At 41.5% G+C, this 27,972-nt stretch overlaps 1 protein-coding gene and 1 pseudogene across 16 annotated transcripts in view; one reads left to right on the top strand and one right to left on the bottom strand.

Annotated features, from left to right (window-relative positions):
* Positions 1 to 12,975: 12,975 nt before the first annotated feature.
* On the bottom strand, positions 12,976 to 13,302 carry LOC112428627 (fatty acid-binding protein 5 pseudogene; annotated as a pseudogene).
* Positions 13,303 to 23,759: 10,457 nt separating this feature from the next.
* The window catches only part of LOC105492672 (uncharacterized), a 232,880-nt gene continuing 228,667 nt past the window's right edge, over positions 23,760 to 27,972 (top strand). For 11 of the 16 annotated variants that reach the window (XR_011609772.1, XM_071072737.1, XM_071072730.1 and 8 more), the window contains exon 1: positions 23,767 to 23,888. The gene's annotated coding sequence lies outside the window, so the exon portion shown is untranslated. Of the gene's footprint in view, positions 23,889 to 27,972 lie in introns of all 16 variants that reach the window. The other 5 variants (XM_071072739.1, XM_071072734.1, XM_071072733.1 and 2 more) reach the window with 2 other exon arrangements.

Raw genomic sequence — 27,972 nt, 5'->3', positions numbered from 1 at the left:
CCTCCTTGCCTTCAGCCATGATTGTGAGGCTTCCCCAGCCACGTGGAACTAAAAGTCCATTAAACCTCTTTCTTTTGTAAATTGTCCACTCTTGGGTATGTCTTTATCAACAGCGTGAAAACAGACTAATATACCTTCATTCTTCTGGCTGGCTTCTCTTGGGGCTAGTTAGCAAGCTGGATCTTCTCTCTAGGTATCTTCAAATGTCTACTCTTTATTTTTTTATATTTTTTATTTTTATTTTTTTGAGATGGAGTCTTGCTTTGTCGCCCAGGTTGGAGTACAGTGGGGAGATCTAGGCTCACTGCAAGCTCCACCTCCCGGGTTCACACCATTCTCCTGCCTCAGCCTCCCAGTAGCTGGGACTACAGGCGCCTGCCACCACGCCCGGCTAATTTTTTGTATTTTTAGTAGAGATGGGGTTTCACTGTGTTAGCCAGGATGGTCTCGATCTCCTGACCTCGTGATCCACCCTCCTTGGCCTCCCAAAGTGCTGGGATTACAGGTGTGAGCCACCGTGCCGGGCCAAATGTCTACTCTTAAGTTCATGAAAAACCTAGAAATCCCCACTCCACCACACTTGGCTGTTTATGAAACCAGAGGTGATGCTTGCCTTATCTTGCCTAATTTCCCTCCTCCTTCTCTCTGCTGACCATTTTTCCATTCCCTACCAGGCATCCCACTGGGTCTGCCAGAGAAGTGGTGAGCAATTCCCTCCACTCAAAATCCCTCTCACACTTCTGGGGAGATTCTCTCAGGCACCCATTCTGTCTCTGGGATGGCAGTAGGAAGTGGTGTGCGGGTGTCTTAAGTATAATTTTTACTTCTTTTCTCCAATGCACTTTCCCAACTTGTTTTATATTTTGTCCTCTGCAAGAGTGTGTGTGTGTGTGTGTGTGTGTGTGTTGTTGGGTTGCTGGGTGTTTGTTTTGAAAGTAGAGAGTTGTTTGAGGGAGTAGGGAAGCTAAAATCATTATTTGATGTCTCAAGTTGCAGATTGCTGGAAATGATACATTAGGAACAGAAAACCTGATGTACAAGAGGGAAGAGACTTGCTGGGGTAATTCCGTAAACAGGAGGAGGGAGGGGAGGGATGGGAGCTAGTAATCCTGTCTGCCTCCCTGGACCTTTGCTTTTTGTCTTTCATCAAGAGGTTTCCTGTCTTGTTCTCTGTTGCCCAATTCCTGCTTTGGCGCTCTGAACAAGGTAGCGGAGTGGATGAGTTATGTATTAGGGAAGAAATCAGAACTCTTGAGAGCCGAAATTATGGACTTACTAGCTATTTCACAACAAGTGGATGTTGTGAGTTAAAAGTAGTATATTCAAACAGCATAAAACAATTAAAACTTCCAAGTAATGATGGTTACCTTAATGCATTTATTTATTTTCCTAAAAAAAATTGCAAACTTCTCCTATCATGGTAACTGTCAGTGTTAGAGTTGGGAAAGAAGTTGGGGCATGGACTCAAGGTAAGAATGTAGGACCAGAAGGGGCAGAGCCAGGATGAAGTAGAGAGTCTTACGGGAAATTGAAAAGTTATTTCTAAGCCCAATATGTTGTTTACAACATTCAATGGCATTGGAGGATATCGCAACTCCCTGAACTTGTAAAAGTTGCAGCAGTCCTTCTTATTTTGGGCGGACATTAGAAGCTATGTGGATCTGTGGTTTGCTTTCCAAGACTGGAAGTTATACTTGTTTTACAATTGCTAAAGTTTACCATTCTTGAAAGTGCAGGTAGCTGCTTTAAAATATTGTTCTACAAAAAAGATCATTCTAATCCAAAAAAGAAAGTGGTAAGAAATCTCCATAGGCTTCAATTGCTGAGTAAACAGAGTCCTTAAAGGTCTATCTACACACACCACAAGTCAGAAGTGGGTTTCTTTAGTAGAGGGATGTGACAAACCAGAAGACTGGGATCTGGAGATTAGGTAGGCACACCTAGGAACCTCTGGCAAAGGAAACAGCAATGTCAGGAGATCCAGGAAGAGGAAAAGACGTCTAGGTAGAGTGCGAGAGAGTGTAGGTAGGAAGCAGAGGTGGACTGGAGGTTGGACATCAGAGCAGAGGGTGAAACTGAGGCAGAGACTGGTATCAAAAGGGCCCAGCAGGGCCAGGTGTCCTGGGATAAGACAAGCCCAGCAGGTCTCATAGGTGGGAACAAAACAAAATGTCAACTAAAAGTATGCAGAGTAAGGTGAGGCCAGAATCCAGGCAAGCAATTCAGTAATAGTTTTGGGGCATGAGAAGCAACAAAGATCCTAAGGTCAACACTTAGGGTTCTGAGCTCAAAATGTCTTGAGACCAGGTATCGTCTTAGTGTGGTGGAGTTACATAGGTGCATGTGGCAAAGCAAGTAACGTGGACAATGAATTCCAACACTCAGATCTCTAGAGTAGACACACGCGCACCACACATCCCCTGGGATGTGTGCAGGGGATCGAGGCCCTGAGTTTTGGGTTAAATGAAGATTGCTGGGTGGAGATAGTTAGAGGGAGGATGTTAAGTGAAAATGCTGTATAACCTGCACGCTATTTGCAAGCGGTTGCGGTTCTCCTGTCCAGCACCTGCCACTGGACTCTTCCCGCTGTGTGTAAGCCCCCAGTAAAACCCCATGTCTTGTTTGCTGGCTCTGGGTCTCTCTTTGGCCTCTTGAACCCTCAATAGGGTTAACAGAGTTTCAACATGACACTCCCACAACCCCTGACACCCCCCCAATATCACACACACACACCCCATAAACATCACATACACACACATACACCCACCTATACAGAGGGAGAGAGGATGGGAACATGATGGAACAAAAGGGTCACAAAACGTATTTTAGAAGTAGGAGGAAAATATGGATAATTTCATTTTCTTTTCTTTTTTGGTTTGAATATACTTTCTAAATTGTCTACTAATAAACATGTGCTATTATTTTAATAATAACATACAGACTTTCTTTAAAAAGAAACCTACCCAAATGAACTGCAGTGTTTTTGCAGACAATTTGAGGATTTGGTATTTGGTTAAATGACTGGGTGACTGCTCCTAGATGGGACACAGATGTAAAAGCAAATGATTGCAGGACACAACAAATTCTCTTGGAATTGGGTACATTTCCATATTCAATCTGCTTGCCTTTTATCTTCTTGTGGAAATTTCTTGATTGACTGGTGGAATATCCACTTTCTTCTAAAACAGTCATTTAGGCCGGATCTATCTGGGACAAAATGAAAGAAGAATTGAAAATTATTGAACGGAGGCGATTATTTGGAAAGATTCAAACTGAATAAATAAAGGTTGGACCCCCAATCCATGTACCCAGCTGGATACTTTTTATTGGCCAGTTGAGCCCATAATAGGATTGTGGGATAAGAAGAATATTGGGCTTCATTTTTTAGTTCATTTTGCAAATGAGAAGAGCCTTAGGAAAAATTCCTTTTGTTCTTTATGCCAAAATATTTCATCATTAACCCAATACAAATGTATTAGATAATACTTTTAAAAAGCACTGGACTAATAAACTTTACAAGATTTAAAAATGTTTCCTATCCCAAATATTTTCATTAACCTCAATGATATAAATGGAGCAAAATATATCAACAATGAAAAGATAAGCAAATCTTAGTCACAATTAAAGTTTTTATTTATACTCAGGAATTGGCCTATAAAAAAAGAAATATTTGGTTACCTGATTAAAATTGACTATTTGTTACACATGTACATGTCCATCATAATCCTCTGGTCGAATTGGAAAGTCCGTTTGAATGGCAGATATGATTTTCACATATTGTTTGTGTGCATTGTCTGAATTTTGGGAAGCCACAGTTGCATTAAGACAATAATGGGATGGTTTGGCCGTAGACTTGGATGTTAGGTAACTCGCATGCTGTGTCTTTAATGCAAGGCCAATTATGTTTAGCAAGAGATAACAAACAGTTCAATAGGTTCATATCACCCTACTCATGGGTTAGGTGGATAAAGATCACAAAAGAGGCCATAAGGAACATAATGATGCTAAATGGACCCTAAATATGCTTTTCCCCACACAAGCACCTATTGCAGTATAAAATCCATTAGAACTTTGCTAACTATAAATACTTTCTAGTCTCTGCTAGAATGAAATAGTGCACCTCATTAGATATTGTCATTAACATCCTGTGAGCCCAGAGATTACTCCCACATACAAATAGTCTCAGTGACTCCTGACCCCTCCCTGGTGGGTGGGGGATGTGCTATTTCTCGATTCAGCTCTTTTTTTCTGTCATTAAGGCTTTGAGACCAAATAATTCAGGCTAAATGAAATTTGATTGTTAGGAGGACAGGTCTGGGCCAATGAGGCCAAAGCAGTAGCTTTCATTTAGTGTTTTCCCATCTCTCACGCTCCGCTTACCAGATGTCTCCTGACGACACTAGCTTAGAGGTACAGATGTGTCTTTATTCCTACTTGGTCCCACCAATTGTCCTCTCTCATATTTCCATGGGCTTTTAAGCTTCCAGGTGGTAGCTGTGAGATGGCCCCAGTCAATCCTCTTTTATGGGTACACCTGGGGGCATGAAGTCCAGGCATCCCCTGCCCAGCGTAGTCCTGGCTGCTCTGTGTCACTGTTGTTACCCTGTTGATGCTGGCACATTGCCTGGGCCATGGTCTCTGTCCCTGGCACAGAACTTGAGGCCTTTGGCATGGCTTCCCCAAACTTCCATTCCCCAGTAGGGTATACTTCCCTTTTCTTTCTTTTTGCGGGGAGTTAAGCTGCTAAGGCCCAAACTCCAGGCTACATGGAATCTCACCAGGGCCCTGGACCATTTCTGTATGATCCTTTATTTTTTGTTCTAAGCAACCTGTGGAACCTAAACAAGCTTGCTTTTGAAGAACAGTTTCTTAGGTGGCCTTGAACTGGCTCAGTTATCCCCGCTTTCTGTAGTTCCTGTAGTTCTATATATGTAACTATAGAATGTGCTGGGAAGGCAATAGCTGAGATAGGGAGGAGTTGCCTGAAACAATCCAGGCTTTGTTTGTGTCCTTCCTAGGGGATGTAACACTTGAGTTAGGCAGGAACTGCATGGGACAGTCTGGGCTTTGTTCCTTTCTCCCCTGGAAGCAGGATGTTCTTTAGCCCAGTGAATTGCATGTCCCTGAGGTATACAACCCAGGGTGGCTGCTTTCAGGGTCCTCAGCTGTGCTGAAAGTGGGGCACGTGCTGTCAAGACTCCATCCAGCCTGGGCAACTTCCTTGAGCCTTGGGGAACTGGCTCACCATGGATATCATGCTTCTTCTGTTCCTTGCTACCTATCTGTGAGTAACACATCTGCTTACTGTAACTTGTTGCATAGGAATGTGTTTTGTCACTAGACTCAGACAAGTTGGCAACTGGTGCAAAGTGAACCTGCTTCACAGTCTCATGCCTTCTCCATTCCTCACTATGTTCATCCACCAAGGACCAACTATCAGACCCCTTAACCACTGAACGCAGAGTTGGGAAGATAGGCCCACAATAGGTTCTTGTGAGTGGGCACGACCTGGCACCAGTAGATCATTGTCCATGCGCATCTCACACTATGCGTTTTCCTCCCAATTGCAGTAAGAAAGTAAGCTAAATTTAGTGAAGTCAACAGTGCAGAGGTGTACCTTGCTGAATGCCATAGAAATAGCTCTGAATGTTGCACCTGAATGGGATATTTATTAATCATAAGGGAGGTCATTATTTCAGAGAAAACTGTAGTGAAGAGCTTAGTAAAGCAAATATTGCATTTTTTTTTTTTTGGTAACATAAACTGTGCTTCCTGACATATCTGATCTATAAATTTAGATTTTATGTTTCAGATTTTCTTTAAAGCCAAATATGCCTATAAAACTTAAAAAACCTAACAGTTTTATGGGGGGGCTGGGGCTGCGGCAGGGGTCTTTCATGATTCTTTCATCTTTTAAGTTGCTTCCTTCCCTTCAGATGGACAAGTGACTGTTCCCCCTGGCAGCTTTTGCAAGGCTTATAGGAGCCAGTCGCCTGGAAGGCCATGTCTTCCTTGAGGGAATCAGTATTCTCTAGACCTTCTGTTTTTCAAGTCCTTTTTCTGTTCCTTTGAAAAGAGACATATGGAAGCAGGAAAGCTGGAATTTGGTCTAGGTTCTACCCTAGATGGCTGCCTGATTTGAATCAGTTGGTGTTTCCGGGTCTCCTTTCTAATCAGTAAAATGAGAAGAGTAGGCTTAATGATCACTAAATTTGCATCTGGTAGTGCAATTTTAAAAAACGAAAATAATTTTGAAAGTCCATTTTTGAAAATGCCACCAACTCATGAATTTCTCTATTCATATTCAAATGCTAACTAGCAAGGACATGTGTTGCGCTTTTAAGAAGGCAAAAAATGGCTTGGAACTTTTGGGAAACTTCTATTTAATAGAGCTAAAACGATTCATGTCATGTCCAGCAGTGGCAAACTGCATTCTTGAGTAATGGTGGAATATATTTTCTCAGGTGAAGGCTTAAATTCAGTTCTACTGGGGCTTAATTAAGCAATACTGTCTGAAGTCATGAGCGATTCTGTGGAATAAAATCACCGAAGAAATAGAAATGCCTCAGAATGCAATGCTGGTCTATGACATTTGAGACATGATCTGGTTTAGTTACTTTGAGTTCTTACATTGGAAGGAAATTCAGGGCTCTCTGTTGGATCGAGCAGGGGTGAATCCCAATGGCCTTGCCCTGTTGCAAAGAGCTAGGGAAGTTTATTTTATATCTGGACTATTGGGTGAAATCCTGAAACCAATTTTCTGCTGGAAATTGTGTGTATCCTTCTGGCAACAAGCCGCCTGAGCAGCGAGCTGTCACATTTCAATGCAGAAGGCTTTGTTTGGCAATGAGATAATTTTAGTTCTTATGCTATTAGGAATGTATTTAGAAATTCAGCACAAATGCTTTTGGAGAATACTGGGCTCTTCATAGGGCAACTAAGGTCCAGGGCAAATCATAGTATATTTTCTTTTCCTACTTTCTCATCTGCCCCTCCTTTCAAATGCCAAGTTTTGATGTAGTAAAAGGAATACCAAGGGCACCCTTGAAAAGTGGTTCCTAAAGCACAGTATGTGCAGAGTGCAGGGAGGTACACAGCAGCATCCATTCCTTACCTTACTAATGCAGGAGGTGGAAGAGCTATCTGGAAATTAAATCTGTACATAGGTTGCTGTGGTTTTCTTGACACCTACTGGCTTTTGCACTAGTAAGCTTTATTAGCTTTTTCAGATTTAAACATCAAAGATACTAAGACAAACTGGACATATTGTAAAGGATGTGCTGAGATTTGAATTGCTCATAGGTCCATGAGGACAGATAATCCAATCCTGTGTATTGTATTTCTTTTCTTTTCTTTCTTTTTTTTTTTTGAGACGGAGTTTCGCTCTATTGCCCAGGCTGGAGTGCAGTGGCGCGATCTGGGCTCACTGCAAGCTCCGCCTCCTGGGTTCACGCCATTCTCCTGCCTCAGCCTCCCGAGTAGCTGGGACTATAGGCGCCCGCCACTACGCCTGGCTAATTTTTTGTATTTTCAGTAGAGATGGGATTTCACTGTGTTAGCCAGGATGGTCTTGATCTCCTGAGCTCCTGATCCACCCACCTTGGCCTCCCAAAGTGCTGGGATTACAGGCGTGAGCCACCGTGCTCAGCCTGTATTTCATTTTTTTTAGAGGCAGGGTCTTGCTCTGTTGCCCAGGCTGGAGTACAGTGGCTATCCCCAGATGTGATCATAACTCACTGCAGCCTTGAACTACTGGGTTCAAGCAATCCTCCTGCCTCAGCCTCCTGCACAGCTGGGACTTACAGGTGCACACTATCATGCCCAGCTTAAATCCCGTTTATTTTTATCTTTAATTTTTATAGTGTAAATTATCTATTTGTTCTTATGTGCTACAAGAATGATATTCAAATATTTTCCTAATATCATTGTGTGCTTCTTCATTGCTTATGAAAGGAAAAGGAGTCATGAGTAATAAGGAGACACTATGTTTAAAGTGCCTTAAATGTCTTCTTACATTGAACTTTGTGTAAAATGTAACCTGAACAGAATGATGGTGCTTTCTGTCTTTTCCATGAAATTTCTGTTCACTTAAATTTTTTTTTTTATGTACCAACAAGGACCAAACTGCAGCTTTTTCTTTACATTTTCTTATATTTGCTCTGTTCACCTAACCTTTCACTAACCCTTTTGAGTTCAATGGAGCATGTAATTATTACACCATATAGAAATAGTTGGGGGAAACAAATGGCATAGTGCAAAAGATGTAATTTATGGAGGGAAGTCATCCAGAAAAACCTGGAAGGAATGTTTAATTTATTTTAAACCTCTGAACACCATTGCCTTTTTCCCTTTCAGTTGTCCACATTACATTCTTTGTGTGACACAGGAAAAATTATTAAACACACATCTCTATAAAAATCCAACAGTAGTTCCTATAAAAATTAAGATTTTTTTAGTTCCAATTTTAATTACAATAGGAAACCAGCAGAAATTTAAGGCATTTATTTCCTTGATTAAAGTATATGACTATACCTAGAGTCAAGTTATTCTCATTTGTCAGCAGCTGAAATGACTTCCTGTGTTCTTCAATTTTAGAAAGATGCAAGGGTGAGATTCTAGCCTTAGAGAGAACTAGCAGGAAGTGGTGCATGTGCCTGTGTGTGTGTGTGTGTGTGTGTGTGTGGTGGTAGAATGGAAATACTACTGATATTTTAATACTAATTTTATCCCCCAAACCAGATCTATAGCATATTCGACTGCAGTGGTATAAAAATAATGCACTTACACAAGCATACTTATCACATGTGTGTTATGTATATGTGCATAAACATGTATGCATACCTGGTAAATTTGTGAATAGCATACTTATTTTGGAATTAGAATTTTAAAAATAAGCAGATATAGAGTATAGTAATATAGGGAAGCATCATTTTGAAAGATTTACTTGAACATTTAGGTTCTTTGGCTTCTATTAAATCCCTGTGCCTATCTATGGGTTTTCTCATCTTTTAGCTCAGCAGCTGTCGACACTGGATTCAATAGAATTATCTGGGTAACTTAAAAAAAATTATAGTGCCCAGACTCCATCCCCAGAGATTCTGATTTAATTGGTTTGGGAGTAGGGTTGGGTATTGGTGATTTTTAAAAGCTCCCTTGGTGATTCTAATGTGCAGCTAGGGCCAACAGCAACTGCTTTAGCCATGTGTTGACAAGCAGTCCCTGGCAGTACTTATCGACAGCTATTTGGTGATCCTGAGTTTGCGGATATTTTTCCTGACTCGTTGTGGTTGTTGCTGGAACCTAGAGATGCTGAGGTCTTCGAAAGGGCACTGTCTATAGCTTCGGGCAAAACACCCAGGAAGAACAAAGCAAGGGAAAGGACTGAGGAGGACCTAAAAGTTGGGCAATTCGCACAAGATTAAAAACCTTAGTGGATGCTCAACAAAATAAAAGAGGACACAAACAAATGGAAGAACATTCCATGCTCATGGATAGGAAGAATCAATATCGTGAAAATGGCCATACTGCCCAAGGTAATTTTTAGATTCAATGCCACCCCCATCAAGCTACCAATGACTTTCTTCACAGAATTGAAAAAAACTACTTTAAAGTTCGTATGGAACCAAAAAAGAGCCTGCATCGGCAAGACAATCTTAAGTCAAAAGAACAAAGCTGGAGGCATCACGTTATCTGCCTTCAAACTATACTACAAGCCTACAGTAACCAAAACAGCCTGGTACTGGTACCAAAACAGAGATATAGACCAATGAAACAGAACAGAGCATTCAGAAATAATACCACACATCTACAACCATCTGATCTTTGACAAACCTGACAAAAACAAGAAATGGGGAAAGGATTCCCTATTTAATAAATGGTGCTGGGAAAACTGGCTAGCCATACGTAGAAAGCTGAAACTGGATCCCTTCTGTACACCTTATACAAAAATTAATTCAAGATGGATTAAAGACTTAAATGTTAGACCTAAAACCATAAAAACCCTAGAAGAAAACTTAGGCAATACCATTCAGGACATAGGTATGGGCAAGGACTTCATGTCTAAAACACCAAAAGCATGGCAACAAAAGCCAAAATTGACACATGGGATCTAATTAAACTAAAGAGCTTCTGCATAGCAAAAGAAACTACCATCAGAGTAAACAGGCAACCTACAGAATGGGAGAAAATTTTTGCAATCTACTCATCTGACACAAAAAACAAACAACCCCATCAAAAAGTGGGCAAAGGATATGAACAGAGACTTCTCAAAGGAAGACACTTAGGCAGCCAACAGACACATGAAAAAATGCTTATCATCACTGGCCATCAGAGAAATGCAAATCAAAACCACAATGAGATACCATCTCACACCAGTTAGAATGCGATCATTAAAAAGTCAGGAAACAACAGGTGCTGGAGAGGATGTGGAGAAACAGGAACACGTTTACACTGTTGATGGACTGTAAACTAGTTCAACCATTGTGGAAGACAGTGTGGCAATTCCTCAAGGATCTAGAACTAGAAATACCATTTGACCCAGTGATCCCATTACTGGGTATATACCCAAAGGATAATAAATCATGGTGCTATAAAGACACATGCGTACGTATGTTTATTGCGGCACTATTCACAATAGCAAAGACTTGGAACCAACCCAAACGTCCATCAATGATAGCCTGGATTAAGAAAATGTGGCACATATACGCCATGGAATACTATGCAGCCATCAAAAAGGATGAGGTCATGTCCTTTGTAGGGACGTGGATGAAGCTGGAAAGCATCATTCTCAGCAAACTGTCACAAGGACAGAAAACCAAACACCCCATGTTCTCACTCACAGGTGGGAATTGAACATGAGATCACTTGGACACAGGAAGGGGAACACGACACACTGGGGCCTGTCATGGGGTGGGGGGTGGGGGGAGGGATAGCATTAGGAGATATACCTAATGTAAATGACGAGTTAATGGGTGCAGCACACCAACATGGCACATGTATACATATGCATACATGTGCACATGTACCCTGGAACTTAAAGTATAATAAAAAATAATGTAAAAAAAAAAACAACAACACCTTAGTGGAGTCACGACTTGAACCCAGGTCTTCTATAGTGATGTGCTTGAGGGTCAGGGCTCTGGAGTCAGACTGTTGGCTTGGATGTGTTGGCTCGGATGTGTTGGCTCCTACAGTAACTATCTGGTTGAGGGATGGTGAGCATGTTTTTTTTTTGTCTGCCTGGTAAAGATTTGTAACCTCTCAGTTCCCGAGCCAGTGATGTTTGGGAAAGAAAAATATGGCATTAGTGTCAGTCTTATGTAGCAGGTTTTAGCTACTTAACCTCTCTTGGCCAGTGTTCTCATGCCTGTAATCCTAGCACTCTGGGAGGCTGAGGTGGGTGGATCACCAGGTCAGGAGTTCAAGACCAGCCTGGCCAAGATGTGAAACCCCATCTCTACTAAAAATAAAAAAATTAGCCAGGCGTGGGGGCAGGCGCCTGTAATCCCAGCTACTCGGGAGGCTGAGGCAGGAGAATTGCTTTAACCGGGAAGGTGTAGGTTGCAGTGAGCCGAGATCACATCACCGCACTCCAGCCTGGGTGACAGAGCGAGACCCTGTCTCAAAAAAAAAAAAAAAAAAAGGAGCTATTTATTATGATGCTTACTTCATAGGCTGCGTGGTTGAGAGGATTAAATGAGGTAACAAATGGGCACACACTTGTGACTCTACCTCACACATAATATCTCCTCAATACATGTAAACTATGATTATTAATTTTTATTACCTGACTACATCTTATTCTCTATTACACCATACTAACTCAGATTCTTCAACTCAACACTATCAAAATGATGGATGAGCCTTCCATCTTCTTTGATAACAGTTCCTTGTATGACTTCAGTTATCTTTTCTTGTAAGCCAACTATAGATGTAAAGAATAAATCTCTATTGCTTATTTTTCATTATGTCCTAGAAATGAAAAAGGGGCTATATGTAAATAGCATTAAAGTAGATCCATATACAGATCTATTTTATATGGATACAGATCCACATAAAAATGGAATTTTGCTGTAATAATCATAGCTATTATATGGTATTTACTATGTTCCAGTTATAATTATAAATGTTTTACATAAAAATATTTAAAAACTTTTTGTTATAAAAAATTCCAAAACTATACAGGAGTGCCTGTGTATGTATAGTATATGAACCTCTGTATACTTACAATTCTTTTTTTTTTTTTTGAGACAGGGTCTTGCTCTGTCACCCAGTCTGGAGTACAGTGTTGCCATCATGGCTCTGTACAGCCTCAACCTCCTGTGTCCAAGCGGTCCTCTCACCTCAGCGTCCCAAGTAGCTGGGACTTACTTGCAGGAGTCTACCACCATGCCCAGCTAATATTTGTAGGTTTTTTGACAATTCATTTTTAACTATTATCCACTCATAGACAATTTTGTCTATACCCTTGTACCCCAACTATCTCGATATCATAAACATTTTTCTCTAAGTAGTTCAATGTGCTTCTCAAAAACATAAAGACCTTTAAAGAAAGATATTCACAATACCAGTACTATGCATAAATACAGCCCTTATAAAAACTTTACGCATTAAGTAGTATTATTATCCCCATTTCATAGATGAAGAAACCAAGGCACAGATAAGTTAAGTAACTTGCCTAAGGTCACACAGCTACTAAGTGCCAGAGTTGGAATTTGAAACCAAGTAATCTGGCTAGTCTGTTTCTTTTCTTTTCTTTCTTTCTTTCTTTCGCACAAACACATTTATTAACCAAAGGAATGATCCTAATTAATGCAACACTTTTAAATAGTTGCATGTAAAATGTTTGTGATAAAGATAATGGAACACAGCAATGAAAAAAAAAAGCAGTATGGAGATTTGCTCATTGAACTGAGCTTGTTCATTCTTGTAGTTAATTCCTGTCCAAAGTGATGATGGAATTTTTATTCAACTTTTTCATAGATCTGAGTACAGGTGACATTGTTCGTGACACAATCCACCACTGATCGCATCTTTCAATTTTCTTGTTACTGTGTTTTCCTTCCCATCCCACTCCTGATGCTGAACCAATGCACCATCTGCAAAGTTGCAGACAGTCTGAGTTTTTCTGCCATCAGCTGTGGTTTCTTCAAACTTCTCTCCCAGGGTGCAAGAAAACTGTGTTGTTTTCAAAGTGCTCTCAGTTTTTATGGTGAGGTTTTTGCCATCACAAGTGATGATACAGTCTGGTTTGGCCACTGCGCCCGTATTTTGCAAAGATATTCCCACTCCTAGTGTCTTCATGTATGCATCAAAGCCTTTGCTGTCCACCAGGCGCCATCTTCCTTCCAGCTAATGAACAATGGCTCCATCGTGCAGGGCTGCGGGGCTGCGGGGCTGCGGGGCTGCGGGGCTGCGGGGCTGCGGGGCTGCGGGGCTGCGGGGCTGCGGGGCTGCGGGGCTGCGGGGCTGCGGGGAGGTGTGGGCAGCCTGCTAGTTTGTGTTCTTAACCATTTTGAAATACCAGCTTCTCAAGTGAAAAAATAATGCAATACACAATTTCTTCTTAATGAATACAAGGTTTTTTGTTTGTTTGTTTTGAGACAGAGTCTTGCTCTGTGGCCCAGTCTGGAGTGCAGTGGCGTGGTCTCGGGCCACTGCAACCTCCGCCTCCCGGGTTGGAGTGATTCTCCAACCTCAGCCTCCCCGGTAGCTTGGACTACAGGCGTGCGCCACCATGCCTGGCTAATTTTTTTGTATTTTTAGTAAAGACGGGGGGGGTCTCACAATGTTGGCCAGGCTGGTCTTGAACTCGTGGTCTCCTGTGATCCACTCACCTCAGCCTCCCAAAGTGCTGGGATTACAGGCATGAGCCACCACGCCCAGCTGAATACAAGGTTTTATCTTTCAGTATTTTTAATGTCCTAATTACAGAGGTGCCCTACCAGTGACCAAAATTCAATTTTGCCTTCTGCAGCTGCATGACCTTAGGTGTCAGACCTATCTGGCGCCTCTGTTTATTGCATGTGACTTTATGCCCATTACTTACCCTCTCTAAACCACAGCTCTTCTGTCTGTTATATGGTGATATAATAACACTACCTCATGCAGTATACTAGAGAGTTGTATATTTCTAAATGTTTCAGTGTTTCAGTATTTAAATGCTAACACATGGAAGTGTTTTTATTGAAACCTTTGAAAGGATATGATGTACTTGATTAGATCGAGTCTCTTGACTTGACGGGTTAGGCAGCAGTCTCTTGAATGGCCAAGAACTGCCTTGATAAAGACTCAGTGCAGCTGATTTAGAAATGCCTCTTAATTTACAGCTGGAAGGCTGTCAGCTTGTTAAACCAAAATAAATGTTATAATATGTCAGCTTATATGAACCAGGGAGCATCGTTTTTCAAGAAATGATGCCCCTCTCTTTGAGCTACTTTAAAGTCGTTTGTCAATATCCATCCTAAAAATACAGTGAAAATTCTTAAACACATATGCACATCTTTTGTTGCCTGGCTTCTTCCACACCAGCCTTCAGCTGGGATCTACGCTGTGAACAATAAGCTGGAGTGTGAAGAGTGTTAAGACCAGGGAGTGTAAAAGTGTGTGTGTGTATGTGTGTGTAGGGTCCATATGTGTGACTACCCTCTAAAATGAAATAACTTGTTTCTTAATCACCTTCTATTTTGCAATATATGTGCTATTCCTATGTACCAAAAATTTGAATAATCAAGGTTTTATGCACAAAATATTTTATGATATTTTTTCCTTTGCTGTGTATCATCTGATATTCAGAAACTACCTGATTCTGGATTCTCTTTATTTTTTTCTTTGTTCATATTAGTTCTTCCCAGGGTTTATATTGAACAATTCATCCTTGTCAAGGAAAAATCATGCTTTCCCAATATTATACTTAATTGTGTGTCCTGTTACTCTAACCCACGTGATTTATAGACCTTACACATTTTGACAACAACGGCATTCCCTTTAGTATTCCCACTAGGTAAGAATATCACCTTGTAACCTTGTTCTCTCCCCTTTCTCGTCTTTGTTAGGTAAAAATGAAAGGGTTATTTTGATTTACAAGCAGCAGCTGAGCTTGGCTCTCACCTTCAAGATATCCTTGCACAATGAAAAAAACAAATGTTATTTTGCTCTATAAACATTATATTTGAAATTTTTCTTCCCATGTCTTTTAAATCATCTATTTGGCCTAAGGCTTCTTGCTACCCCTGGCTTTGGAATCCCTCCAAACCTAGCCTCACTTTATATGGGTTGTGGAGGATGCTGATTATTTGAAATTCTCCATTGAAATCAGATTTCTTGCCTCCAGCTGTATGTATATAGGGGAAATTAGGCTGCCTGTTTTTTCTAAAGTTGTGTCAAGGTAATAGCTTATGCTGTCTCATCAAACACTGGGCAGGGCTTCGGTGACATGTCAACCGTTTTGAATTTTGCATTAACAATCTCTGAATGAAATAAAAACTCTAAATTATATTCAGTTTAGGGAATTGGATCCAAGTGTAAAGTTAGAAAATTGGAGATGGTTCGTTATTTGGATGAATTTGGTTTTGCTGTTAGCTGATGCTTCGTTTTGTCTATCAATCTGTCTATTGTTTTTTCCAATCACCTTTTTGAAGTGTACTTTTTATGCAAGAATAGGTATCTTTTAAAGTATAGAGTTCATCGAGTTTTGTATATATTTAGGTAACCACCACTCTAAGCAAGATATAGGACATTTCCATTCCCTCCAACTGTTCCTCATGCCAGTCTCAAAGTGACAAGGAAGAACGCCCATCAGAGACTGTCATTCTTAGGAGAAAACATATCCTTTAAACCCAGTTGTAACAGTGTGGTTTTCCTTTAACAAAAGCAACACTCACTGTAATGACTTTATTATAAGTAGACACACGCAGGCAGTCAATGCGCTCCTGCAATGACTGGCAGCTCAAAGAGGAGGAGGGGAAGAGACAGTGGAGGTGGGTGGATGGATGGTGGGCAGCAGTTTATTATAACCACAATCAGCTCAGGATGCTGGTATTGGCCTCAGAGGGACTTGGTTTCCTGTGGTGTTAGCAAAAGGGATAAATTATAGTCGACATCTGCAATGAAGGACAGCAAGATGACCTGGAGGGGAAAATGTCAGATGTGGTAGAGGTCAGAGAGCCTGGTTATTCAACAAATGCAGGTTTGGAGCAGGGATCAAAGGCAGCTGCCAGAGAGTAAAATGGTGTTAGAGGTGTGTTCTCAGTAATAAGTATACGGGTATACCTAATACTGGTCAAGATATTGAGCCGTCAATAAATCAAACAATTCTGCCTGGGCAAGGCAGACATAGGACTTCATGGTGGTGGATATAGTGGATGATAGGATGAAACGAAGGCAAGGAAGCTGCTGATTTCAATTAAACAGGGTTTCTTTTTGATGAGATAGGTCTGAATTCTTTTCCCACCACATCGCTGTGGGCGTTTGATATTGTTCAGACAGCTCAATTAGAGGATTTTGATGCCTTTAGTGGCTCAATCAATCATCTGTAGTAAGGCTTGGATTGTTTGCATGCTGTAATGTGCTGGTGAAGATGGCAGTTAGCTCTTTCATTATAAGAATGGTAGGACTGCAGCAGGGGAAACACTCAAGCTAGTTCTGATTTAAATTGTCTACACATGATCCGATCTGAAAAGAATAGTTTGGAAGACAAATAAGAAAAAAGTCTCAGTTTTGCCCATGTGCCAGGCTCTATTTATTTTTTAATTATACCATTTATGCTACATTATCTAAATTGAAATACTTGCAACTTGGTCCAGACATCTAACAAGTAAGACATCTAACAAGTAAGGACTTCTCTGGAGAGTAGATTCAGGATAGTTAAAATAGATTCTTCCAGTGGATACTGTGGTCAAATTTCACAGTTCAGATTAATTTTCCAAAGCAAGAGGATTTTGGTGATGCCAGGACATACGGCAAAGCCTCCAGCAGTAGTGGTACATTGGTGTTTTGGTGTTTTCTGCCATCCTGACAAGGAAAAATGCCAGCAATTTAGTTAATCCTACCGGCTCTCCATGGAATGCCTGAATTTCCATTTGAGAGAGTCACTGTGTCTCACCAGAATTCGATCCATTAAGTTTTATTTGTGGAGTTTCTCCTAACCTCCTCATAGAGTGAGATGCACCTTTTACAGCACACTAAAATATCTTATCCATTCCTTGCCATATGACTGCTTCTTCCTATTTAAATAAAATAAATAATTCTTAAATATGCATGTATTCTTTGCATAGACATGTGCTTGAATTACCAACTGTTTGTTGTGGTTTTTGTTAGTTCGCAACAAATCAGTGTGTTCCATGGTTATATTTCTCCTATGACAAGCCTGTTAGTTCACTTGTAGTACATGCTAATTCTCCTGAGACTAGCATCCTCAACTCATTTCCTTGGAGACAGTGAGAAAACCCCAAATGTATCAGGATCAGAAGATAGTACTACTCAGGAAATTTTACTTACGATTTTTTACAAGTATATTCTGATTAAGCAAAAAAGCACGTACAATCTCCCTCTCTAATTCTCCAAATCGCCTTTTAAATACAGCCCCCTCTCTTTTCCGTAACCTTTGCAGGAACTAGTTTTCTTCTCTCTCAATTATGTTTTCATTCTTTAAATGTGGTTGGATAACAATGACTTTAACTTTCCATCTTACAGCTATTAAAGACCTTGACCTGTTGGTCCCAATAAAAGAGTTATGAACCATGCCCTGCTAAATGACTTCACTCCCCGTCTCTCCCTTCACCCAGATAAATTCCCTTGGTGGGTGATAAAACACTGGATTGAAACGGACACGTTTGGTCTCTGTTAAAGCTATTTATGGTGATTTCTCTACTGCGAGCGTTACACTTAGGGCAACCAGATGCTCTTCTTTTGGGGTCCACCTCGTAACATGTTCTCTCAATATGCGAGAACTCCTTTGGGGCCAGGAAATGATCTCCTGTCCACGAGAGCAGTTGCATAACAGCTTCATCCAGGAGAAGCAGTGCATATAGAGAAGAAAAATAGCACAAAATGGAAAAGCACATTCAGTTTTTTAAAGAAAGCATTTAAAAAATCCCATTTGATTTCTCTTTGTCCACATTCTTAGCTCCTTGTAGTGAGGTACTTTAGAAATGGGCTGGCAGTTGTGCAGAGGGCGTGAATGATTTTTCACTGTTTGCTCTTTTGTTTTTGAAAGATTACAAACTGGGTGAGCCATCTAAAGGTTCAGGTAAACAGACGTAGATGTCAGAGTTTATTCTGAGACCCTGAATTCTCAGTTTTTCTGATAAATTCATTGTTGCATTTTTCTCCTTTCATCCTCTTGATGATTATTACACCAGTTAAAGACATTTAAAATGAATCCTCCACCCCTAGTCTTCTCTGAGAGCAGCATTAGGCTTTTATGCTGCTGTGGCTACATAAATATTAATATCTGTTTGAAGAAGACGTTTTTAAAGAACAGAGTATTTTTAAAAATAGATTTAATGTTTTAGTGTAGTTTTAGGTTCACAGCAAAACTGAGCAGAAGGAACAGAGATATTCCACGTATCCCCTGCCCCCACAACACATGTAGCCTTCTCCATCATCATCCCTGCCACTGAAGTGGTACATTTGTCACAACTGATGAGCCTGCATTGACGCGTCATTATCACCCAGAGTCCCCAGTTACATTAGGGCTCACTCTTGGTGGTGTACCTTCCATGGGTTTGGAGAAACGTCAATAAAATGTATTCTCCACTGTCATTAGGAGAGTGTTTTTTTTTCTTTTTTTTTTTTTTTGAGATGGAGTCTCGCTCTGTCACCCAGGCTGGAGTGCAGTGGCGTGATCTCAGCTCACTGCAAGCTCCGCCTCCTGGGTTCACACCATTCTCCTGTCTCAGCCTCCTGAGTAGCTGGGACTACAGGCGCCCTCCACAAAGCCCGGCTAATTTTTTTTTTTTTTTGTATTTTTAGTAGAGACGGGGTTTCACCGTGTTAGCCAGGATGGTCTCAATCTCCTGACCTCATGATTTGCCTGCCTCGGCCTCCCAAAGTGCTGGGATTACAGGTGTGAGGCACCACGCCAAGCGAGACAGAATTTCACACTTGTCACCCAGGCTGGAGTGCAGTGGCACAATCTCAGTTCACTGCAACCTCTGCCTCCTGGGTTCAAGTGATTCTCCTGCCTCAGCCTCCTGAGTAGCCGGGATTACAGGCACCTGCCACCATGCCCGGCTAATTTTTTAATTTTTAATAGAGACAGGGGGTTTCACTATGTTGGCCAGGCTGGTCTACGAACTCCTGACCTCAGGTGATCCACCTACCTCTCCCTCCGAAAATGCTGGGATTACAGGCGTGAGCCACCGTGCCCAGCTGTGTCTCTGAGAATTCTGCAATCAATGAATTCCCAATTCTCTGTGAATGGGAGGAAGAGCCCACCTCACAGAAGCTGGTGTACGTAGCAAAAATGGTCTAGAAAGGTGGATCAACAGCACCCAGACACACGACAGGTAATTAAGTTTGTCCCATAACTGCATCATCCAGAACAGGTGGATTTCTCTTCCAGAAGAGTGACTGCAAAAAAAAGAAAAACAACTGGTTTCCTATCTGATGCAACCGGACCCAGCTAATCTACTGACAGCTAAAAGTGGAGAGTCACAAAAAAGGATGCATAATAATGTACGCGTTACATTTACGTGTACTTTAAAGCACGCATATGCATATTGACTCTTCAATATGATGAGGTATGTTCAGGGCATTCTCTAAGTATTGTTGTGCTGATTGGAATACCTTTATTTCTTTGTTGCATAAACTGTGTACATAACGCATCTTCCATAATTGCCAGTGTCAGTGTCTTTAAATGGAGAACTTTAAGAATCAGAACGAGAATGTGAATTGAGAATTGAAAGTCCTTTGAAAAGTATTCTGAGGATAGAATCTTTCTTTACTTTTGTGACTTTACAGTTGGACAGTTGTAAGCTTCCTAATTCCTCAGCAGTTTTAGTTACTTGCCTCTATTGTATCTTTTCAAAATAATAAATTTAAAAAATTAGTATTTAATTGGCTTTCCCCATATTTTATTCAATTATGAATTTGCAATAACAAGTACAATGGTCCTAACGAGGTTTCAGAACAAACACAACTGATTCTTAATAAGAATATAACTCCATGGGTGGGAGCAGACACGCAGATACACACTACAGAAAAGCAGCCAATTAACTACGCGTGAAAAAAGGTTTTGGAGTTTTAGCACCAGCTTTGCCTTGGGTGGCCTGCAAAACTGTGGTATTATTAATGATCTACGCTGTGTGACTACGGAAAACAACATGTAAGGCTTTCATTGAGCAATGATGTGTAGCTCCTACTTTTAGTATAAATTTGTTACAAGTGAATGTAAAGTACAGCACTTACTTAAGTTGGCTTGACAACTCAAAAGGAATTTGTTTCTTTTTGCTGAGAAAAACAGAATAGCTCTCACCTGTAATCCTAGCACTTTGGGAGGCCAAGGCAGGGGAGATCACTTGAAGCCATGAGTTCGAGATCAACCTGAGCAACATAGTGAGAACACTTCTCTCCAAAAAAAAAAAAAAAAAAAAAAGTTAGCTGGGTATGGTGTCACGCACCTACAGTCTCAGCTACTTGGGAGGCTGAGGTGGGTGGATCACTAGAGTCCAGGACTTTTACACTACAGTGAGCTACGATTGCACCACTGCATTCCAGCCTGAGCAACAGAGTGAGACCCTGTCTCTAAAAAAAATGTACATGACTTGGAGTCAGAAAACCTGGGTCCAAGTCTCTACTCTTCTACTCACTAGCTGGGTGAGCTTGGGCTTCACTTGAACACCATCTCAATGTGCCCATCTGGGTGTCTGAAAGTTGTATCCTGAGTAAAGCTTTACACTCACCTTTACATGGGGGGTCAAAGCCATCACTATTATGAGAGGAGAATTTGAGGAAAAGCATCAGTTCTGCAGGAAATTTACTGGGTTAGTCAGGGCTGTAAGTTAGAAATAATAGACGTCAACTCTCGGTGACTAAACAGAAAAAGAGTTTGTCAAAAGGATATAGAGTAACTTACGGAATTTTTGGGAGGGCTGCAGTGCCAAACCAGAGGTAATCAACATCCCAAACCCTGAATCAGAACTGGTTTTCAGCTGCCACCGAGACATAGATGCAAACATTTGTACCACTGTGCACCAGAGAATCATTTTTAGCCCAACCAAAGCTGACAAACACTCCCCACCCGCACCGCCCCCAATTCTTGTGTCAAGGACTCAACCTTGTAGCCACTGCCCTCTGCTGCCACTTCATGATAGAGATGGGGGGAGAGAGAGAGAGAGGGAGAGAGAAAATCTCGCCATTTTTTCCTAACTCCAGTGTGGATGGGTCTTTTTTTGCTGAAACCTTGGTTACAAATTTGATTCTGGCTGTAAATAATGCTAGGAGAGCGAGTACCGATCATTTATTTTCAGCTTGGAGAGCAAGTTCTTTAGATAAGAATGCACCAAACATAGAAGCAGCCAAAATGAATGTCAGATATCCACCTAGGCAGAAAACAGCCATGCTGAAACCACCATACGTAGGAAGGCTGAGAGATTTGTGCCTAAGTGAATAGAAAGTGTTCAGAGGCCGGGCGCGGTGGCTCAAGCCTGTAATCCCAGCACTTTGGGAGGCCGAGACGGGCGGATCACGAGGTCAGGAGATCGAGACCATCCTGGGTAACACAGTGAAACCCCGTCTCTACTAAAAATACAAAAACAGCCGGGCGAGGTGGCAGGCGCCTGTAGTCCCAGCTACTCGGGAGGCTGAGGCAGGAGAATGGCGTGAACCCGGGAGGCGGAGCTTGCAGTGAGCTGAGATCCGGCCACTGCACTCCAGCCTGTGTGACAGAGCGAGACTCCGTCTCAAAAAAAAAAAAAAAGAAAAAAAAAAAAGAAAGTGTTCAGAAAGGAGAATCAAGAAAACTTCTTTCCTCACTTTGGAAGGAGGCAACCCACAGAATCGCCCAAAGCTGGAGGGAATTCAATCGTGGTGATAGTTGGGAATTACAGCTTTACATCTGTTCTCAAGGTAAGGAGAACAATTGAGATGGCCACCCCTTTAAGGGTGATGAATGGACAGTTCTATCTGCCTACTGGAATGGAAATCGGAGTAGGATGTATCCCTAATGGGATAATGGAACAGTGCTACTGTGCTTTAATTTCCCAATTTTAGTAGGATTTAGGCAGCTGTGATTAACCTGACAAATCAAGGAGAGGATAGTGCGAAGGGTTCCAAACAGCTGAGCCAACCTGGCACTCCTTCCTCCTGCATCCTTGAGGGCCTCATCAGACAAGACTCTTGGTATAGATTCTCTGTCAGGCTTCCAAGGCTAGGTCCCCACGGTGCTGAATGCTGAAGTCAGGGCCAAGATTCTCTTGGCTGTAGTTCTCTTGTGTGCCCATGGAGGCTGTCTCTAATCCTATTTTGGAATGGGATGCAGTCAGGAAGATCTCATTCAGAGATAATCAGCCAGCAGTTATCACACCCAAGGTGGCCTTTGGATTATGAGGCATTTATATATTTAGCAAATATTTATTGAACACCACAGGGCTTGAGATACAGGACTAGGTATTGCGATTAGAGAGGCACACACAGCCTTGGACTCAGGAAGATTAAAGGAAGAGACTAACGCATTACCTGGAACGCTGAACTGCAAGGCACTCCTTTATATGTTAGTGTAAAAAGGAAATGTTTCTGTTTGCATCTTGGACTGCCCTGGACTGTGAAAATCCCCCTCCTCAGGGAGCTGGTTGTGTTTGTGAGTGAGCTGATGAGCACCGAGCCTGGTTAGCATCATTGATTATGAGGGTAGTTGAGGCTCGTAAGCCTTAGCTTAACCTTTTGGAACCAGCTGCAGCCAAATCCCAAATCTCAGGGTGCGAGTGCCAGATCTATTTGGGACAGCCTGGTTGGGAGTCTTTTAGTTGCCAATTTAAGGTTAAAATAATACTCCTTATGTTTCAACTTCTGCCAGGCTGAGTCCTTTGTGGCTTATTTTGCATTGTTTAAGCACATGGAGAAATGAGCTCAGGTGGTCAAAATAATTCTAATGAAGTTGAGTTTCTACTTCAATTGTTTTGTATCTGAGACTCTCCCCTAAAGAGAGGAACTGTTTTCCCTGGGTCCTGCCAGCTCTTTTATTGTAAAAGTGAGAAAGTCCATCCCGTGGCTTTCTACTCTGAGAAACAAAAGATCTGATGCTCATTGAGATTGATCTTAGGCACAGGCCGTGGGATGTGGAACAGAGCTTTCCTTTTACAGTGGAAATTTCTGAGCAAGAATTTTGGGGGCTTTGATGAAGGTCCAGGCACTTCGTGGGCGGAGTATGAATATGCAGTGCTATAGGTGATGAAACTCAGTTTCTTGGTGTTTGTAAGCAACAGCTAACCCTCCTCTAGTGCTTATCTCTCAAGCACAGTTCTCAGTTTGTACATATATTTGAAATCTATGACAAATTCTATAAGTTTGACACTGTTATCATCATGCTCACATTCAGGTGGAAAGGCTAAGGTCCAGAAGCTAAGCACCTGCTTGAGTTTCCTACAGGTAAGTGGAAAAGAGGGGCCAACCCCAGAGCTTGAGCCTTTTGCTGCTATGCCACACTGGGTTTGAAGGGTAGTTTTCTTGAGAATGGAGGAGACACAGTGATTGGACAATGACGCTCTGCTGCCATAGGCCAGGAATTCTGTCTCATTATGACCCAGGCACATCACCTTGTGGTTTCTTTATGCAGAGATCAGCTTCCCTGATGTAGTGGGAGAAGAAATGGACATAAGAGGAACAAGGTCCAGTGTGTCATCCCCCTTCTTACTCTGATCATTCTCACATTCGTCTCTAAGTTTCTTGAGGTTAGTGGTGATGTCTTATTCAGTGTCATAACCTTTTATTAGACAGGCGATACCTTAGCATGCAATGTGTTAAGGGAATGACTGAAACACTCTTTGTGGAGTTCTGGCTACCTGTGGGTGGGCCTGCGGGCTGCTTTAGGAATATTTGATGAAAATACTTTTATTCGCAGATATGTTCACAAATCTCTAGCACTTTGGGCATCACTGGTGCTAGCATATTTCATGCTAATGATTTGGTGGGATTTGCAGCTCTTTCTGAAGAAGAAAAGGATGCTTGCCTACTTTATTTAGGAAGCAGTCTGGTGATCTTGTGTCTAGGTTGAAGACTCCCAGAACAGTCTTGATGTCCTTTATTGTAGTGAGAGCTGAGGTCTGACAGGGTGAAATATCCAACTGTAGCAGTAGAGCATACACTGGTAAATGAAATCTCTCCGCTCTCTTTCCTAATTGAATGCCAGTTTTAGTGGGAGAGGGGCGGTCACATATCCACCTAAAAATGATCACCCTTCTGAACAACTAGCAGTGGTCATTTTTCATGGTGCCAGCCAGAGAGATTTGAATTGAGGATTTCATGGCAAGCTTTTGAGTTTCAGATATAAGTACTCTTCCTCCTTATTTTATTACTTTCCTTCTGAAATAATGATTGGAGTCTGGGGATGCTGCAACTGTTTTGTTACAATGAGGCAACAATCAAGTAACCAAATCCAACATTCACCAGAAGGCAGAGTAGAATGCAAAAGTCTGGGTCCTTGACCACATATTTGAAAAGCTGCAGTAGCTCTGGAGGGTTTCAATTCAGATTTCTTTTTATGTGGAAAAATAAACATTTAGGTCAGAGCTTCTGTAAATCAAGTTTTTTGTTATAGATGAATGTAATTCTTACTGATCTAGATTGGCATCTTTAGTCCTTGAAATTAGTAAAATGTTGAAGACTGAAGTAGAAGCTAGTAATAATCATTATACAATGTGCGGAAATAACCAGCCAAAGTAGCACATTTAAGAGACCTATTGCAAACATGTGTTTTAAACGAGAGAATAGCATGTTTCCAAATAATTGCACCAGGAAGGCTTTAATCTAAAGCACAAGTAGTATACACTAAGTTTTTGAGAATTAGGACATGAAATAAAGATGTCTCATAGTTGACTGACTGATGAAGAATATTTAATCTGGAGAGTAAAACATTTGTGAATCCACCACTGTTCAGGGGAGGATGGACTTTAGTTTTAAACACCAATATGAATTATGCAGACAAAAATACACATAAATGGATAAAAATACAATTTATCTAGTTCCTTCCAGTTGTGGGCTTGGGATCAGCAGCATAGCCTCACTTGGGAATTTGTAGAAATGCAAATTATTTTGTCCCATTACAGACCTACTGACTTGGAAATGCTAGGAGTTGTGTTTTAACAAGCTCTCTAGGTGATTTTGATGCGAGTTAAAGATTGAGAATCATTGCTTCAGATTCATTTTCATGCTTTAGATTAATTTCCATATGTTAGACTAACCAAGACTCTTGCCCCCCACCCACCAAATTGTAGGGTGGCACACATCGTTCTGATTTGTAACTTGGCCTCCTGGTGATCACCTCCAGAGGGAATATCCCGTGATGGTAAATTAAGAAGCTGGCATTCTGCATTTCGAATCAATGTCGTGTAAGATGTAGTCCCTTCCTCCCAAGGGCCCTAGGTGAACCACTCATATCATGTTCCTAAAATTGAGTTAATTCTTTTACCAAGGGGAGCCTCATTCTGAAGCATTGGACCTCTCTTTATTCATCTCTCCTACAATAAGAGCATTCCAAATCATAATAAAGTTTAGTTTTTTTTTTTTAATTTAAAAAGACTTTCCAAAGCTAAAAAAATCAGATTTGCCACCAATAATCCAGAATGTAAACAGTCCAGCATCAGCTAATTAGCTATTTTTTTTCTTTGACACAGAGTCTTGCTTTCTTGCCCAGGCTAGAGTACAGTGGCACGAACTCAGCTCACTACAACCTCTGCCTCCCGGGTTCAAGTGATTCTCCTTCCTCAGCCTCCTGAGTAGCTGGGATTACAGGTGCGCGCTTCCATGCCTGACTAATTTTTGTATTTTTAGTAGAGATGGCGTTTCACCATGTTGGCCAGGCTGGTCTTGAACTCCTGACCTCAAGTGATCCCCCCACCTCAGCCTCCTAGAGTGCTGGGATCACAGGCATAGCCACCACGCCCGGCTAGCTAATTAGCTATTGACAATACGTAGATAAGACGGAGAATATGGCAAATATATTTTTCTGGCTAGCTAAGATGATTTGCTGGTTTAAACACTTTAGAATAAAGTTTAGCTGTACAACTAAACTCAACATACATTAATAAAAAGGTTAATAATATATAGGGGGCTTTGTTTGTTTACCTGTTTATACTAAAAGCTATCAAAATTAATGACTTATTTTTTTCCTCATAAAATATCTTGAAAATCAAATATATTTACCTCTAAGTCTGATTTGATTTATTCTGGCAGGGAATGTCCTAAATCTTCCCTGCTTTATGACTACATTGTAACTCTTGTCCCTGAAGACGAAAGCAGGTGCATGCAAGAGAAGAATTTGAGGGCTGAGCACAGTGGTTCATGGTGGTTCATCCCAGCACTTTGGGAGGTCAAGGCGGGCGGATCACCTAAGGTCAGGAGTTTGAGACCAGCCTGGCCAACATGGTGAAACCCCCATCTCCACTAATAATATAAAAATTAGCCGGGTATGGTGGCATGCTCCTGTAATCCCAGCTACTCGGGAGGCTGAGGCAGGAGAATCACTTGAACCCCGGGGGGGGCAGAGGTTGCAGTGAGCCGAGATTGCACCACTGTACTCCAGCCTGGGCGACGGAGGGAGACTCCATTTCAAAAGAAAAAAAGAATTTGAGGATGGTACAGCTTCCGTTAGAAAAGAACTAATGCTTGAGTGGGAAACATGTTCAGTAGAGGTTGGGCCACCTTTTGTTTAAGACGTTTGACTTTCATAAGTAAAATTAATTTCTGATTTTATCATTTTTTTTTCTGGTATATGTTTTTACCAGAAAACAGATGCATGTATGTTAGTGTGGTGAGATGTGTGGAAATAACAGGACTCAGCTAAAAATAGAGTGTAGTGAATGCTAATTAAATATACAATGAACCCTTATTGTAACATGATCTGCTCTAACAATGTATTTAAAAGAGCACAAGTCCACCTGGATCTGTTTAACAGTGATGTAGCTACTGATACATTAGTAAACTCTTTTTTAAAAAGTCACAACACAGAGATAAAGAATAAAACAGTGATTACCAGGAGCGGGAGAGAGAGATACAGGTCAGAGGACACAAAGGATGAACAAGTCTAGAGATCTAATATGCAACATGAAGACTGTACTGAATAATATCGTACTGTACTTGGGATTTTTGCCAAAAGAATAGATTTTTTTTTTTTTTTTTTGAGACGGAGTCTTGCTCTGCCGCCCAGGCTGGGGTGCAGTGGCCGGATCTCAGCTCACTGCAAGCTCCGCCTCCCGGGTTCCCGCCATTCTCCTGTCTCAGCCTCCCGAGTAGCTGGGACTACAGGCGCCCGCCACCTCACCCGGCTACTTTTTTGTATTTTTTAGTAGAGACGGGGTTTCACCGTGTTACCCAGGATGGTCTCGATCTCCTGACCTCGTGATCCGCCCGTCTCGGCCTCCCAAAGTGCTGGGATTACAGGCTTGAGCCACCGCGCCCGGCCAAGAATAGATTTTAGGTGCTCTTGCCACAAAGAAAAAATTGATAACTATGTGTGATGATGGACATGTTAAATTTACTTGGCTATAGTGACTTTTCACTGTCCATATGTACAGTTATGTGCTGCATAACCATGTTTCAGGTAACAATGGACTACATACACAAAGTAGGCCTCGTAAGATTATAGGCCAGGCGTGGTGGCTCACACCTGTAATCCTAGCACTTTGGGAGGCAGAGGTGGGCAGATCACAAGGTCAAAAGATTGAGACCACCCTGGCCAGCATGGTGAAACCCTGTCTCTACTGAAAATACAAAAATTAGCTGGGCTTGGTGGTACATACCTGTAGTCCCAGCTACTCA

The sequence above is a fragment of the Macaca nemestrina genome, chromosome 11 (assembly GCF_043159975.1).
Source record: "Macaca nemestrina isolate mMacNem1 chromosome 11, mMacNem.hap1, whole genome shotgun sequence".
NCBI lineage: Eukaryota > Metazoa > Chordata > Mammalia > Primates > Cercopithecidae > Macaca > Macaca nemestrina.
This window is presented reverse-complemented; position numbering and strand designations above follow the sequence as displayed.